At 32.3% G+C, this 15,500-nt stretch overlaps 1 long non-coding RNA gene across 1 annotated transcript; it reads left to right on the forward strand.

Moving 5' to 3' along the window:
- Positions 1-13,684: 13,684 nt before the first annotated feature.
- On the forward strand, positions 13,685-14,142 carry LOC120178441. Its single transcript, XR_005521513.1, has 2 exons — positions 13,685-13,979; positions 14,054-14,142. It is a non-coding gene; the product is annotated as an uncharacterized LOC120178441 (long non-coding RNA).
- Positions 14,143-15,500: the final 1,358 nt, after the last annotated feature.

Here is a 15,500-nt window from a genome sequence, read left to right on the forward strand (position 1 = left end):
ATGAACATATAATATGCAATATGACATACTAATTATTTAACACCTATTTAATCATGTTTTATATAATTTACATTTAAATATTTTATTAATTTTATAAATAATTTTATATAATATGTATGTATAAACCATGTATTGTATATATAAACTATATATATATATAACTTATATATAAACTATATAAAGTAAATTACATATACAGTTTATAGAAACACTATGCATAAACTATATAAAGTAATAAATATATAAATTATAGAAATCCTAAACCCTAAATCCTAAACCATAACTTTAAACCATAACTTTAACTTAAACACTAAACACTAAACCTTAAACCCTAATATAAATAGACTAACCCTAATGCATATATATTTTGTAATAAAAGAGTGAGCTTATGTATTGGGCCTATATAAACATAATGTAAATAGACTAGCATATCGCAAATGGACTTATTTTTTGATTTATTATTACTTATTCATAACAACAAAATAATGGGCTACTAATGTGAATTAACCTACATGTAACTAAATACTAATTATGCAAATGAAATTATATGACATGTACTACTATTTATGAATCATATAATATGCAATTTAACACATAATTAATCATGTTTTATATAATTTACATTTATATAATATTATTATTTTTATTAAATAATTTTATATAATATGTATGTATAAACCATGTATAGTATGTAAAAACTATATATATACCTATATATATACAAACTATATAAAGTAAATTACTTATATGGTTTATAGAAGCACTATGCATAAACTATAAAGTAATAAAGTATATAAATATAGAACCCTAAACTCTAATTATAAACCCTAAACCCTAACCTTAAATCATAAACACTAAACCATAAACCCTAATATATGAACTAGCACTAATACATATATATTGTAATAAAAGAGTGGCTTATGTATTGGGCCTATGTAAATTAATGTAAATAGACTAGCACTATTGTAAATGGACTTATTTTTGGGTTTTATTATTACTTATTCATAACAACAAATAAATGGGCTATTAATGTGAATTAACCTAACATGCAACTAAAATACTAATTATGCAAATGAAATTAATACATGTACTACTATTTATGAACCATATAATATGCAATGACATACTAATTATTTAACACCTAATTAATCATGTTTTATATAATTTATATTTAAATAAGTTTATTAATTTTATTAAATAATTTTATATAATATGTATGTATAAACCATGTATAGTAAATATAAACTATAGTAAATATAAACTATATATATAACCTCTCTCTCTCTCTCTCTCTCTCTCTATATATATATATATATATATATATATATATATATAGTAAATTACTTATATAGTTTATAGAAACACTATGCATAAACTATATAAAGTAATAAAGTATATAAATTAGGAACCCTAAACCTTAAATCATAAACCATAAACTTTAAACCATAAATACTAAATGCTAACCAAACCCTAAAACCTAATGTAAATGAACTAGCACTAATGCATATATATTTGTAATAAAGAGTGGGCTTATGTATTGGCATATGTAAACTAATGTAAATAGACTAGCACTATTGCAAATGGACTTATTTTTGGTTTTATTATTACTTATTCATAACAACAAATAAATGGCTATTAATGTGAATTAACCTAACATGCAACTAAATATTAATTATGCAAATGAAATTAATATGACATGTACTACTATTATGAACCATATAATATGTAATGTGACATACTAATATTTAACACCTAATTAATCATGTTTTATATAATTTATTTAAATAATTTTATTAATATATTTATATAATATGTATGTATAAACCATGTATAGTATATATATATATATATATATATATATATATATAAGTAAATTACTTATATAGTTTATAGAAACACTATGCATAAACTATATAAAGTAATAAAGTATATTTTTATAAAAACCCTAAGCCCTAAACCCTAAACCTAAACACTAAACCATAACCCTAATGTAAATAGACTAGCACTAATGCATATATTTGTAATAAGAGTGAGCTTATGTATAAAGCCTATGTAAACTACTGTATTGCCAAAATTATTTATTAATAATGTAAAACATTAATATATATTACATAATAAATACTTTCATTATTAATATTATTTTTTCTTTAGATAAATTAAACTATATAATTTATATAAATTAAACTATATTAAATTTCCTTTGCATTATTAATCATGTTTTATCTAATTTACATTTAAATAATTTTATTAATTTTTTTAAATAATTTTATATAAGGTCTATATATTAATTTAATTATCATAATAAATATTTTATTATAACATTTAAAAAGTAATCATATTAATTTTTTAATTACATCATAAGTTAAACAACTCATAATTTATTAAAATCTATAATTTCGTCCATGGTAATATATAAGTTAGGTAAATATCATATTAGGTTAAAACATGTCAGTTCATAACAGGTCAGGTTGAAAACATGTTTGGGTAATACTAGTTATTTACCAGGTCAGTATTGGGTTCAGGTTCATATTAGTCAGATGCAGTTCGGGTATCATATTTTCGGTTCAATTCAGGTTCAGGTCGTTCTCAGGTCGGGTTCGGATCCACAATTTCCAGGTCCAACTCGGGTTCATGTTAACACCATTCCGACTCGATTCTGTTTCGGATCGCCACAGTACATGTCAAAAACAATTTTGACTCGAGTCGTTTCAGTCAGTTTTACAGGTCGGGCCAACTTTTTACAGCCCTACCCAGCAGTAAATCTTGAAAAAAATCAAGTCTTTTCGAGCCTACTATTTACCTTTAGTGTTTGGAGAACCGAATCTTTATTGAGTTTAGGTTTAATTCCAATTATACTACAATAAATTTGGCTTAATATAATCGCCCAAACTATAATTTTCTTTTTTTATTTTGGTGCCAAAACTATTTTTTGGTAATTTAGATGCTTAATTTAACGTTATACTTTTAGGTGTTTTGAACTATCACAATTATACTTTTAGGTGTTTTGAACTATCACGACTATTAAATTTCACAGTTATATGACACATGACGCCTTTATAAAATTTTAAAAAATTAAAATTATATATTTATAAAAGCCATAACGTTTTTCAAACACTAAACTTTGAAAATCTTAATTCTAATCCCTATTTCTACGCCTGTCATCACCGTTTGTCGTCATTACTATCGATCGAGCCTCCATCAGAACCTCCACCCGATAAACGTCCAAACTTGACGACTCAGAATGTTAGAGTGTATAGCTGAGGCTTGTTATATTCGATTATGGGTTGTTGTGGTATGCCTGTGTCGTTATGGGTCTGGGTTATTATAAATAACCATTGATATTTTTGATGTAACACACGTTTTCATTATGAACAATAAAATTTTTGTGGATTTTAATTTCCCCTTTTTTATCTTTTTTCCCATAACTACTTTCAGTTAGGGTTTTTGCTTTCTTCTTCTAGATCTCCATTCATCAGAATTCTTTATGGTATCAGAGTCATTTCTTTGGTCATTGATCGATTGTGTTGTTGAGTATTGATGTGTTGTGCTTGTTTCGTTGCATTCGCCATTGCTTCAGTATATTATAGCTTTCGTTGTTCGTCTTTAGATATGGAAGAGTGATTTTCTTCTCCTCCCATCTGGTGATATTGCTCTTTGTTCTTTAATTTCTCATTTCCTATGAGTTTTGTGTAAATTTGGTGATGTTTTGCATTCAATTGCTACTTTTGTTTATGGACTATGTCTTTTGATTTGTGTATATTCGTGTGTTTTTGTTGTTCTCCTGCAATTGAGTTTTTTTTCTGTTCGTGCTCTTTTCTCTGGTGTTTCATCGATGAATAGTCTCTCTGATAATAGTCAATCTGAGTAGAGTTCGCTTAATTCTTCTGCTCGTTTGTTTTCAATAAAAAAGATCAATGTTGTTTTAGGTGACTACAATTACTTGTTGTGGCACTAGCAAGTCTATCTTATTATCAAAACTCGCAGACTTCTTAAACACATTGATAACTTGATTGTTCCTGAATATGAAAATAAATTATGAATCTCGAAATAAGTTTTGAATATGAGAAGGAATTCTAAAATGTGGAAGTAATGGTTATGAAAATGAATTGTGAAATTTTGAAAGTGAAAGATGAAAACGAAATATGAAAGTTATAAATGTATGAATGAAAGAGAATATGATGATTATTATGTATGCTATTGTTATAATGGTTATGACAAAATCACGATATGATGATTTTCAGGTTCCTGATGAGGAAAAATAACTTGAATAAATTGGTTTGACTATTTAATGATTTTATTTGAATTTAAGTTAAATGTTTTAAATTGTTAATGATATTTTTAAGTTTTATATAAGGAAATATATTGTTTTGTGTTGTCAAGTTGTTTAATATTTAATATCACCTTAGTTTGTTTATAATGCCTCACTAAGTGCATACTTAGCGTGTGATGATTTCACATGTAGGTAAAAAAGCAAGTGAAGTATAGAGTTGAGTTCGACATCAATCAACAAAGAAAAGTTACAGGTATCAGTAATGACATCCTAATAATTTAAATTTTCTAGATAACATGTATATAAATAAGAAATGTCTATGGTAGATTATCATGGATATAAATATGATTTTAAGTTGAATGTTTAGATAAAAAAGAGATATATTAAAATTAGGCAGTTTTTAAACAATATAGTTTAGTATGGCATTACCAAAACTTGGTCTAAAACCAAGTTTGGTTTATATGATAATTTAGTATATTTTGATTTTATATGATTAAGTGATTTTAGTAAGAAGGTTAATTCTAAAAATGTTGAGGAAACAAAATTTTTACGGTATTAAGTCATGGAATGTTAGAAAAAGTCAATGTGACATCTTTAATTCGTATTTAAGTATGTATATGGGTTAAGGGTACAACAACTATTTATGGAAGTTTGGCATGCCTCTGCTAAGCAAGCTAACCGTCTGGTGTGAAACACGTCTACGATTTTGATGGCTAAAAATTTGACACATCATGCTCATGTGAAGCATGTTACATAGATTTCCATTTCGCGTGAGAAGGTTCTTGTTGGGTCACTCATTGTAAACATGTTCCTTCCACTGAACAAGTGGCAGATGTGCTCACAAAGCCCATTGCTCCTTCTTTGTTTAAAGTTACGCGCATCAGATTGAGTGTTTTTTTTCGTGGGAAGAGGTTCAAGAAAGAGAAACCAGAAGAATGTTAGAGTGTATAGCTGAGGGTTGTTATATTGGTTATGGGTTGTTGTGGCATGTCTGTGTCTGTTAGATGAGCTTTGGTTATTATAATTACCCATTTATATTTTTATGTAAACACGTTTTCATTTTGAGTAGTAAAATTTTTGTTGACTTCAATTCCTTTTTTTTTCTTTTTTTTTTCTATAATTTCTTTCAGTTAGGGTTTCCCCTTTCTTTTCTTCTTTTATATAATTACTTTTAGTTAGGGTTTCTACTTTCTTCTTCTAGATCTCCGTTAATCAAAATTCTTCATAGAACCCATAAACCTGAAGAAGAAAATGGTGAAGACGAATCCCAAATGGTGAAATTGCAATACCAATTGTTCCGACGACACTCACAATGATAAGAGCCATGACATACATCCGACAAGGGATACTCAAAGTCACAAACTTTAGGACTATCATAGTAATCCTCATATGGGTCTTCAGTTCTTCAAACGTGTTGAAAAGTCAACATTTGTAGGCTAATTTTGGTGGAAATTGTTGGGAAACTTTTGGGAAAGTGGTGCATTTATTGCACCGAATTCAAGCTGGAATTTGTTGAAAAATGAATGCAAAACATAATTTTAGTATTGTAATTTAGGGTATTTACAAATTAGTCCTTAAGCTTCAACTATAAATACCCTAGCTCATTTAGCTTCAAAACCATCCCAAAGCATTCTAGCTTTCTTCAATACTAGATAGAATTTAGAGAGTTTCTTGAGAGTTATCTCCTTTTATCAAGAAGAATTATCATTGTTTTCTCCTTGGTAGATTGAGAGAAGTTGTAATTCCTATTTTCTCATAGTGAAATTCTTCTACCGTTGCCCATGGTTTTTACTCTATATTATTTAGGGTTTTCCAAGTAAATTTTGTGTCTCTTTTATCTTCATTTTTATTTTCTCAAATTATCAGTTGTAATTTTGCTTTATTCGACAGCCGTCTTCCGCAACAATTGGTATCCGATCCAGATTTGAGTGTGTATTATCTGCTTATTGTCTTTGTGTTTCCACCAAAAGGTGAATCCTCCAACATAAGAAAGTAAGAAGGTATTACCCATTCTTTGAAGGTTCCAGAGATTTCACGATAGTGAAATAGTGGGAGCTATCCGTAGAAGCTATGGCAACGGAATTTGATATTGAAAAGTTTAATGGGAGAAATTTCTCATTGTGAAAATTGAAGATGAAGGCCATCCTGAGGAAAGACGGTTGTCTAGAAGCTATCAGTGAAAGGCCGTAGATTTCACAGACGACAACAAATAGATCGAAATGGACAGAATGCTATGGCAAACTTTCATCTAGCATTACAGATGAAGTATTATCAACATCAAGGAGAAGAAGACAAGTAAGGAGATCTGAGATCTTTCACCAAACTATACGAGGCCAAATCCTGCACAATAAAATTTTCCTTAAGATAAAATTATACACTCTTCGGATGCCAGAATCTACTTCAGTGACGAGCACTTAAACACACTGAACACGTTATTTTCTCAGCTTACATCCTTAAGATGTAGAATAGGAGAACAAGAACGTGTTGAACTTCTACTTCAAAGTCTACCTGATTCGTATGATCTGCTTATCATCAACTTGACAAATAGTAATTTCACCAGTCTAATCTTCGATGACGTTGCAGTTGCTGTTCTAAAGAAGAAAATCGTGCAGAACAAGGAAGACAGACAAGTAATCTGCAACAAGTAGAAGCGTTGACAATGATGAGAGGGAGATCAACAGAACGTGACCAAAGTAGTAGTCACAAACATGGTATCGAGTCAGGAGCAAGAAGAATTTAAAGTGCTACAATTGTGGAAAGAAGGGTCACCTGAAGAAGGATTGTTGGAGTCTAATAAAATTTCCAATCCACAAGGCAATACCGCAAACACTTCAGATGATGGAGATGCTCTATGTTGTGAAGCGTCAACCACCGTAGAAGGTAGAAAGAGATATGCAAATATATGGCTCATTGATTCGGGAGTAACATATCACATGACCTCAAGAAAGAATGGTTTTATATTATGAACCTGTCTCAGGAGGATCTGTGTATAGTTGCAATGATCATGCCTTAGAGATCGTTGGCGTGAGAACCATCAAATTGAAGATGTATGATGGAACAATTAAAGTTGTTCGAGATGTTGGCACGTGAAAGGCCTGAAGAAAAATTTATTATCCTACGGATTGTTGGATAATAATGCAAGCAAGATTGAAACACAGAAAGAAATCATGAAGGTGTTACGTGGAGCGCTTGTGGTACTGAAAGGCGAAAAGATAGCAGCAAACTTGTACATGCTGAAGGGAGAGACTTTGCTAGAACAGAAGCCTCTGTTGCCTCATGTAGTTCAGATTCTGCAAATGCTATGGCATCAGAAACTTGGACATGTCAGAACAAGGAATGAAAGTTCTTGTGGAGCAAAGCTACTTCCAGCTTAACAAAGGTATCACTTCCTTTGTGTGAGCATTGCATAAACAAGTAAGCAGCACACCGGTTGAAATTAACACATCAAATTCTAGAGGCAAAGGTGTTCTAGAATTGGTTCACTCTGACGTATGGCAAGCACCAGACATCCCTAGGCGGAGCAGAAATACTTTGTCTTATTTATTGATGACTACTCCAGGAGATGTTGGGTGTACCCTATTAAGAAGAAGTCAGACGTGTTTTCACTTTCAAAAACTTCATAGCGCGGGTGGAACTTGATTCTGGAAATAAGATCAAGTGTTTCAAACAGATAATGGAGGAGAATACAAGTGAAGAATTGATGACTTTTAGGAAGAAGGCATAAAAACAGTTCACAGTGGCGAACACTCCTCAACAAAATGGAGTGGCAGAGCGGATGAACAGAACCTTGTTAGAAAGAACAAGAGCAAGTTGAGGGATGCAGGCCTAGAAAATCATTCTGGGCAGAAGTAGTCAATACCGCCTGTTATTTGGTGAATCAAGCTCCATCAACTGCAATAGAGCTGAAGAAACCAATGGAAGATGTGGACTGGTAAACCAGCTGATTATTCAAACCCATGTATTTGGAATTATTTGTACGTGATGTACAACTCCCAAGAAATTTCAAAGCTGATCCAAAATCCAAGAAATGCAAATTCTTGGGGTATGTGATGGTGTAAAGGGGTATCGCTTATGGATCCCACTGCCTACAAAGTGATCATCAGAGATGTTATCTTGTAGAAGATAAAATACAAAGAAAGAATAATGATAGCGCTGAAAGTTAGAGACTACAAGATACATGTGGAAAAGGGGTTGAACAAGGAGATTCTTCTGAAGCAGAACCACACATGATGAACAAGAACCAGAGAGTTCTGAAGCACCAATAACTCGTCAATCAGATCGTGTGAGACGTCCAATTGGCAACTCAGATTATGTTATAGAAGGTAATATTGCATACTGCTTTTAACAGAGGACGGTGAGCCATCAACATACTAGGAGGCAAACAACTCAGATGCTTCACTGGATGATGGTGATGCAAGAGAAATTGAAGCCTTTATAAAATAATACATGGGACCTTGTGCCACTACCACAAGGAAAAGAATCCAATTGTAACAAATGGGTCTTTAAAATCAAGCGAATGGTGACGATCAAGTAGAGAGGTACGTGCAAGACTGGTGGTCAAAGGATATGCTCAAAAAAGAAGGTATTGATTTCAATAAATATTTTTCTCCTGTGGTTTGACTAACAACAGTTCGAGTAGTTTGGAATGTGTGCTACATGGACTTACATCTAGAGTAGTTAGATGTTAAAACAACTTTTCTTCATGGAATCTGAAGAAGAAATTTACATGCTCCAGCCTGAAGGTTTTGAAGAAAAAGAAAAGAAGAACTTGTTTGCAGGTTGAACAAATCTCTGTACGGTCTAAAGCATACACCGAGGTGCAGGTATAAGAGATTTGATTCCTTCATTATGTCCTTACAACAGACTTAATGCTGACCTTGTGCTTATTTTAAGAGGTCTGGTGATAAAGATTTTGTTATATTGCTGTTGTATGTGGATGACATGTTGGTTGCAGGACCCAAAAAAGATCATATTGAAGAATGAAGGCACAAATGACTAGGGAATTGAATGAAGGACTTGGAACCAACAAACAAGATTATAGGGATGCAAATTCATGAGACATAAGTAATAGAAATTTGGCTTTCACAAAAGAATTACTTGAAGAAGATCTTGTCACGATTCAGTATGCAAGATTAAGCCAATTTCTACCCTCTTCCTATTAACTTCAAATTATCCTCCGTATGAGTCCTAGCAGTGAAGAAGAGAATGGTTATGTCTCGAGTGTCGTATGCATCGGCAGTGGAAGTTTAATGTTCGCTATGATATGCACAAGACCAGACATACACAAGCAGTGGGAGAGGTTAGTCGGTACATGAAAAATCCAGGCAAAGAGCATTGGAATACAGTAAAGAGGAAAAGACCTCAAATATTGCATTATGTTATGGAGGATCAACTTACTAAAATGGGTGTAGATTCTGAAAATGGGTGTGTAGATTCTGACTATGCAGGGGATATTGATAAAAGCAAATCTACTACATGATATGTGTTCAAAATTGCTGGTGGAGCTGTAAGCTAGGTTTCAAAATTACAGTCAGTTGTGGCTACATCAACAACAGAAGTAGAATATGTAGTAGCTACACAAGCCAGTAAAGAAGCAATTTGGTTGAAGATGCTATTGAAGGAGCTTGGGCACAATCAAGAGCATGTTTCTCTGTTTTGTGACAGTCAAAGCGCCTTGCATCTAGCAAGGAATCCAATATTTCATTCAAGGACAAAGAACATACGAGTTCAGTACCATTTCATTCGTGAAAAGGTGGAAGAAGGGACGATAGATATGCAGAAGATCCATACCAAAGATAACATATCATATTTCATGACGAAGACAATCAATACTGATAAATTTACCTGGTGTCGATCCTCCTGTGGCTTGTCAGAGACGTAAGCAACATGAAGGTACAAGGTAGAAAGAATGGTGTGAAGATATGATTGTTCCAATCAAATCTTCAAGTGGGAGATTGTTGAAAAGTCAACATTTGTAAGCTAATTTCGGTGGAAATTGTTGGGAAACTTTCGATGAAAGTGGTGCATTTATTGCACCGAATTCAAGTTGGAATTTTGTTGAAAAAATGAAAGGCAAAAATAAAAATTTAGTCATTATAATTTAGGGTATTTACAAATTAGTCCTTAAGCTTCAACTATAATACCCTAGCTCATTTAGCTTTAAAACCATCCCAAAGCATTCTAGTTTTCTTCCAATACTAGAGAATTTAGAGAGTTTATTGAGAGTTGTTTCTCCTTTTTATCAAGAGAGAATTATCATTGTTTCTCCTTGGTAGATTGAGAGAAGTTGTAATTCCTATTTTCTCATAGTGAAATTCTTCTACCGTTGCCCGTGGTTTTTACCCTGTATTATTTAGGGGTTTCCACGTAAATTTTGTGTCTCTTTATCTTCATTTTTATTTTCTCAAATTTCCCCTTTCTTTCTTCTTTTCCATAATTGCTTTCAGTTAGGGTTCATTTTTCTTTTCTTCTTTTCTATAATTGCTTCAGTTAGGGTTTTTACTTTCTTTTTCTAGATCTCCGTTAATCTAAATTCTTCACAGAACCCATAAACCTGACGAAGAAAATGGTGAAGACGAATCCCAAATGGCGAAATCACAATACCAATTATTCCGACGACACTCACAATGATAAGAGCCATGACATACATCCGACAAGGGATACTCAAAGTCACAAACTTTTAGGACTATCATAGTAATCCTCATATGGGTATTCAGTTCTTCAAACGAGCATTCATTTATAGTTTCATACCTCAAGAACAAATGTGGTTGTCCTCGGAATCTGCTTTAAGAGCCTCCAAACACGTTATTTTAAAACCCTAAAAAAACCTGACTCAGTCATCGAAGTTCTCTAGAACCATGGTTCCTCAAAACCCTAAACCACCCAACTCATCAAGAGAAACCCAACAGTGCTTGTCTCAAATGTTAAAAAAAACATTTTGCCTAAACTCGAATTCCTAATCTCTAAAAGTGTTTTCATCCTGACCTTTCCCATATCTTGCCTAATAACCCAAAAATTTTGTCCTCAAGCTTAGAAAATCGAATAACCTCATCTTATTCCTTAGTGTTGTGCTCAAGTCTGATGAGAAGAGAATCCAAGCTTTGAAATGCAATCCATGCCTTATAGGGTTCGATCTCGATGATAGTTTGTCAACCAATATCAATACTTTTCTGGATATAGAGTTGCCAAGTAATATTGCTTTAACACTTGGTTCACAGCCTACAACATTTTCTAGAAATCCAATTAAGTTTAAAGATATGATAGAGGAAATAAAGGAAATATGATTTACTCCTTCGAAGCCGATGTTTATGGTAGCACTCTCTGCGACGAGTCCGATTAGTATGTCGACATGAAAGAGGAAGATTGAAGTTTTTGACAAGTTTGGTTGGCCTGAGGAAGAGTTTTCGAAGCTTTTTAGAGGAATCCTTTGTTCGTTAGGTATTCTGAGGATAAATTGATGATGAACTTGGATCACCTATAAAGGAAAGGGTTGTTTCATCCCAAGAAAGAGGCCAATGTAGATGTTTTTTTTCTTGTCTTTCAAGGCTATAAATAAACACCCACGACCTCTACCAGGTTGTGGGTTTGAATATTTCTATTGCAAACCAACCTTTGAAAAATTACATTGGATTAAGTTTTTCAATGTGAGGGCAAGACATTAAAAATAGGAATAAACATGAACTTGATAAATTTGCTCAACTTTGTCCTTGAACATTGTACATGTTAATTCTTGAACTTGATTTTTGGTCCGTTTTGTTCATTTTGGTAAGGTCGGTTATGATCAGGAGTGTCACATCATCAACAATATTAAAAACTTGTTTAGTACCTAAACTATCAGTTTTAGTCTATTTTAATACCTAAACTTTCAATTTTTTCAAAACCATACCTAATGTTTAGTTTTTGTTTCATTTAGTAACTGCCGTTAAAAACTTCAGTTTGTTCCATATAGTATCCTTGTTCAAAATTTAACGTTAAGTTTGAAAAGATTGAAATTTTAGGTACCAAAACGAATCAAAATTGGTAGTTTAGGTACTAAACACGTTAAGTTTTTAATGGCGAGGTACTAAAATGAAATGAAAACTAAATGTTAGGTATGATTTTGAAAAAATTAAAAGTTTAAGTACTAAATGGACCAAAACTTTTAGTTTAGTTCTAAATGCATAGTTATCCTATTAAAATTAAAAATAGTTTATCCTTGTGATATTTTGTTACCCAGCATCATACTTTGTTGGATTATGGAGTTGTTGAGCGTAATATTGCTTTAGCACTTTGTTTTACTTCCTTCAACGTTTTGTTAGTAGTTTGAATAAGTTTATGGGATTGAATCCATCTAGGCCAGTTTCATGGTAGCACCCAGTGTTATATGAGTTCGATGAGCAAATCAACATGGAAGATGAAGTTTCGTTGGTCCGAGGAGGAGGTTTTCACAGCTTTTCAGAGGTATGCCTCGTTCATATGTCTTCTGAGGATAAATTGACGACGGTCATGGATTTCTTCGTGAACAAAACAAGCTAAACGACAAGGGATTTACCTGTTTTTGGAGGTACAAATTAGATTTCTTCTTTGAAGGTGTGCTTTGAAGAAGATACTTGAAAAGTTAATTTTCATGTATCTTTTAAGGGACAAAACAATTTTTAATCCTTAAATGTCATAAACTTTTTCACTTTAAATTGGTATTAATTTTGAAAAGTGATTTTAAAAATTACTGTAAAAAGTACTTCAACTTAAAAATATAATATTCGAGGATAAAAATATAATTGCAAGTCAAAAAATTAGAAATTTGAACTTATGAAGTTAGGTTAAAAATCACTTTTCCAATTATGATTTAAATTAATTTCTAAGTATTTAGCATTCCGAAAAATATGTCACATTTAAAATACGCCACATGATAATCCCAACACCACTGGTGCCACTCACAAACTCTGCAATAACTTCAATAATACACCCATGTTGTGTGTACCACTACCCACTTCTAGACCACATTCCATGTCTCCTCATACTTAAGTCCTTGGGTCCAATCATCGGTCTTCAACGTGCAATTTAATGTTTAAGTGTGTTCTCTCCTCATGTACTTAATCGTTTTCAAAGTATTTTCTACGAAAATCAAGTCCGAATCGGCGATCGAAATCACTGCAACAATGTCCCGAGCAGCAAATCCGGGGTATGCCGACAATGTCCGAATACGTGTAGCTATGGATGTCGGATTTAAATGCTTTAAAAGATAATACACTTGTCATCATATCGTACGTTCGAATTTCAATTTTTGGTTTAAGAGAATTGTGAATTATATAAAATGGGTCCCACAAATGTCACATGAACAATGCAAAAGCGTGCACAAATGTTCACTTTCACCATCTATAAATAGAAGCTCTTAGCAATAGCTTAGCTTCCAAGTAAACCCTAAATATCATTGCATCACGCATCAGTTTCCAACAGCATTCTTGTTCTGTTTTCATGGCTCCAGTACCTAGTTTTCCCATTAATGTTGGACATATTGATGATGTCCAAGAACTGAGAAAGACCAAACCAACACAAATCCCTCGAAGATTTGTCCGAGACAATTCCGAGAGACCAAAACTAGCCACGATTGTTCCCTCACCTAATGACATTCCCATTATCGATCTTTCTAAGCTCGTGGAATGACAGAGACGAACAAGGAAGACAAATCTTGTAACTCAAGACCGCCTGCGAGGAATTAGGATTTTTTCAGGTACTAACATGCTTGAAGTTTTACACTATGATAATTGAACTCGAATTAACTTGAGTCACATGTTGTTTTTTCAGGTTGTGAATCATTGGATCGACCCGAGTGTGGTTGAAAACATCGAAAAAGTAGCCAAAGATTTCTTCATGTTACCTTTAGAGGAAAAACATAACTACCCAATGGCTCCAGGAACAGTTAAGAGCTATGGTCAAGCCTTCGTTTTCTCAGAGAACCAGAAACTGGATTGGTGTAACATGTTTGCTCTCGGGGTTAAGCCACTTTGTTTAAGAAACCATAAGCTCTGTCCATCGAAACCGGCTAACTTTAGGTACTTAAATGAAGATACCGTAACCATAATCTCCAGCCTCGAATTGGCTAAATTTTGGTAACTTTTTTAGTTCATTTTGCAGAGAAACTTTGGAAGTTTATTCAAGAGAAATCTGACAACTCTGCACTCCAAGTGCAATCATATCATTTGCACCAAAGGTGTTAGTCATAATGTATACGAATGTAGTATATTAAAATCAGTATTACTCAACACAATGATATGCCAAATGTACTTACGATTCTCAATACAGTATACAATAGGCTTTTCAGGTAGTATTATAATCATTGAATAATCAACAGTTCAATATCGGAAACATTTTCTATTCATTACCATAAAAACATAAAATTGAGTAGTTCATACCCTAAACCATTCATAAAACTTTTATTTAAACATTATGGAAATAATCCTTAATTAATTAGAAACCATACTTTAAAATAATATGAGGTTGAAATATCGCAAGTCTCTCTCGATCAGAATAATTAAATGAATAAGATGCACTCACCTTTGCCTTACTACCGAACCTTTTATGCGATACTCCTAATCAAGAGCTTTATCTTTTCCTTTCGGGTCATTTGGTTCGCTAGATTTATTGTGATCTGACAACATAACATAATAACACAAAGTATTCGAATTATAAGTTAGTATTATACTAACATAAACTAACTTTGATAATATAAAAATGTATAAAAAATAAAAATCGATACTTAATTGATATAAAACTAAATCATATATTCATAATAATATCAAACTTTCAAAAATCCTCATTTGACTTCATGAATATTTATTTTCATCGTCAACCCTTCAAATTTTGCCAATTGCACAATCCAATCACTAATTATGAATTCTTTATAGAATTCATCTTAACTTTTCCATTAAATTCATATTGATCCTTCACCATTATGACCATTGCACATTAATTACCAAATTTCCAGCACCTTAATAAAATACTGAAATCAATACTTTAAAATCCAATAATTTGAAATCAAGTCCCTAGATTCCTAGGACCTTTCGAATTCCACCTTCCAATTTCACCAAATTTAAAATTTGGTATCAAACAACATTCCAACTTAAAATTCCAGCATATAATCATTATAAATCAACATTGAGTACCTCAAATTGTACATTTACACTTTAAAGTCCCACAATTCTCATAACTTGCAAACTAGCCCCTTTTCTATTTCAAAGTTCCAAATTGATCC

Source organism: Hibiscus syriacus, unplaced genomic scaffold, assembly GCF_006381635.1.
Source record: "Hibiscus syriacus cultivar Baekdansim isolate YM2019G1 unplaced genomic scaffold, ASM638163v2 tig00112349_pilon, whole genome shotgun sequence".
NCBI classification, from domain to species: domain Eukaryota; kingdom Viridiplantae; phylum Streptophyta; class Magnoliopsida; order Malvales; family Malvaceae; genus Hibiscus; species Hibiscus syriacus.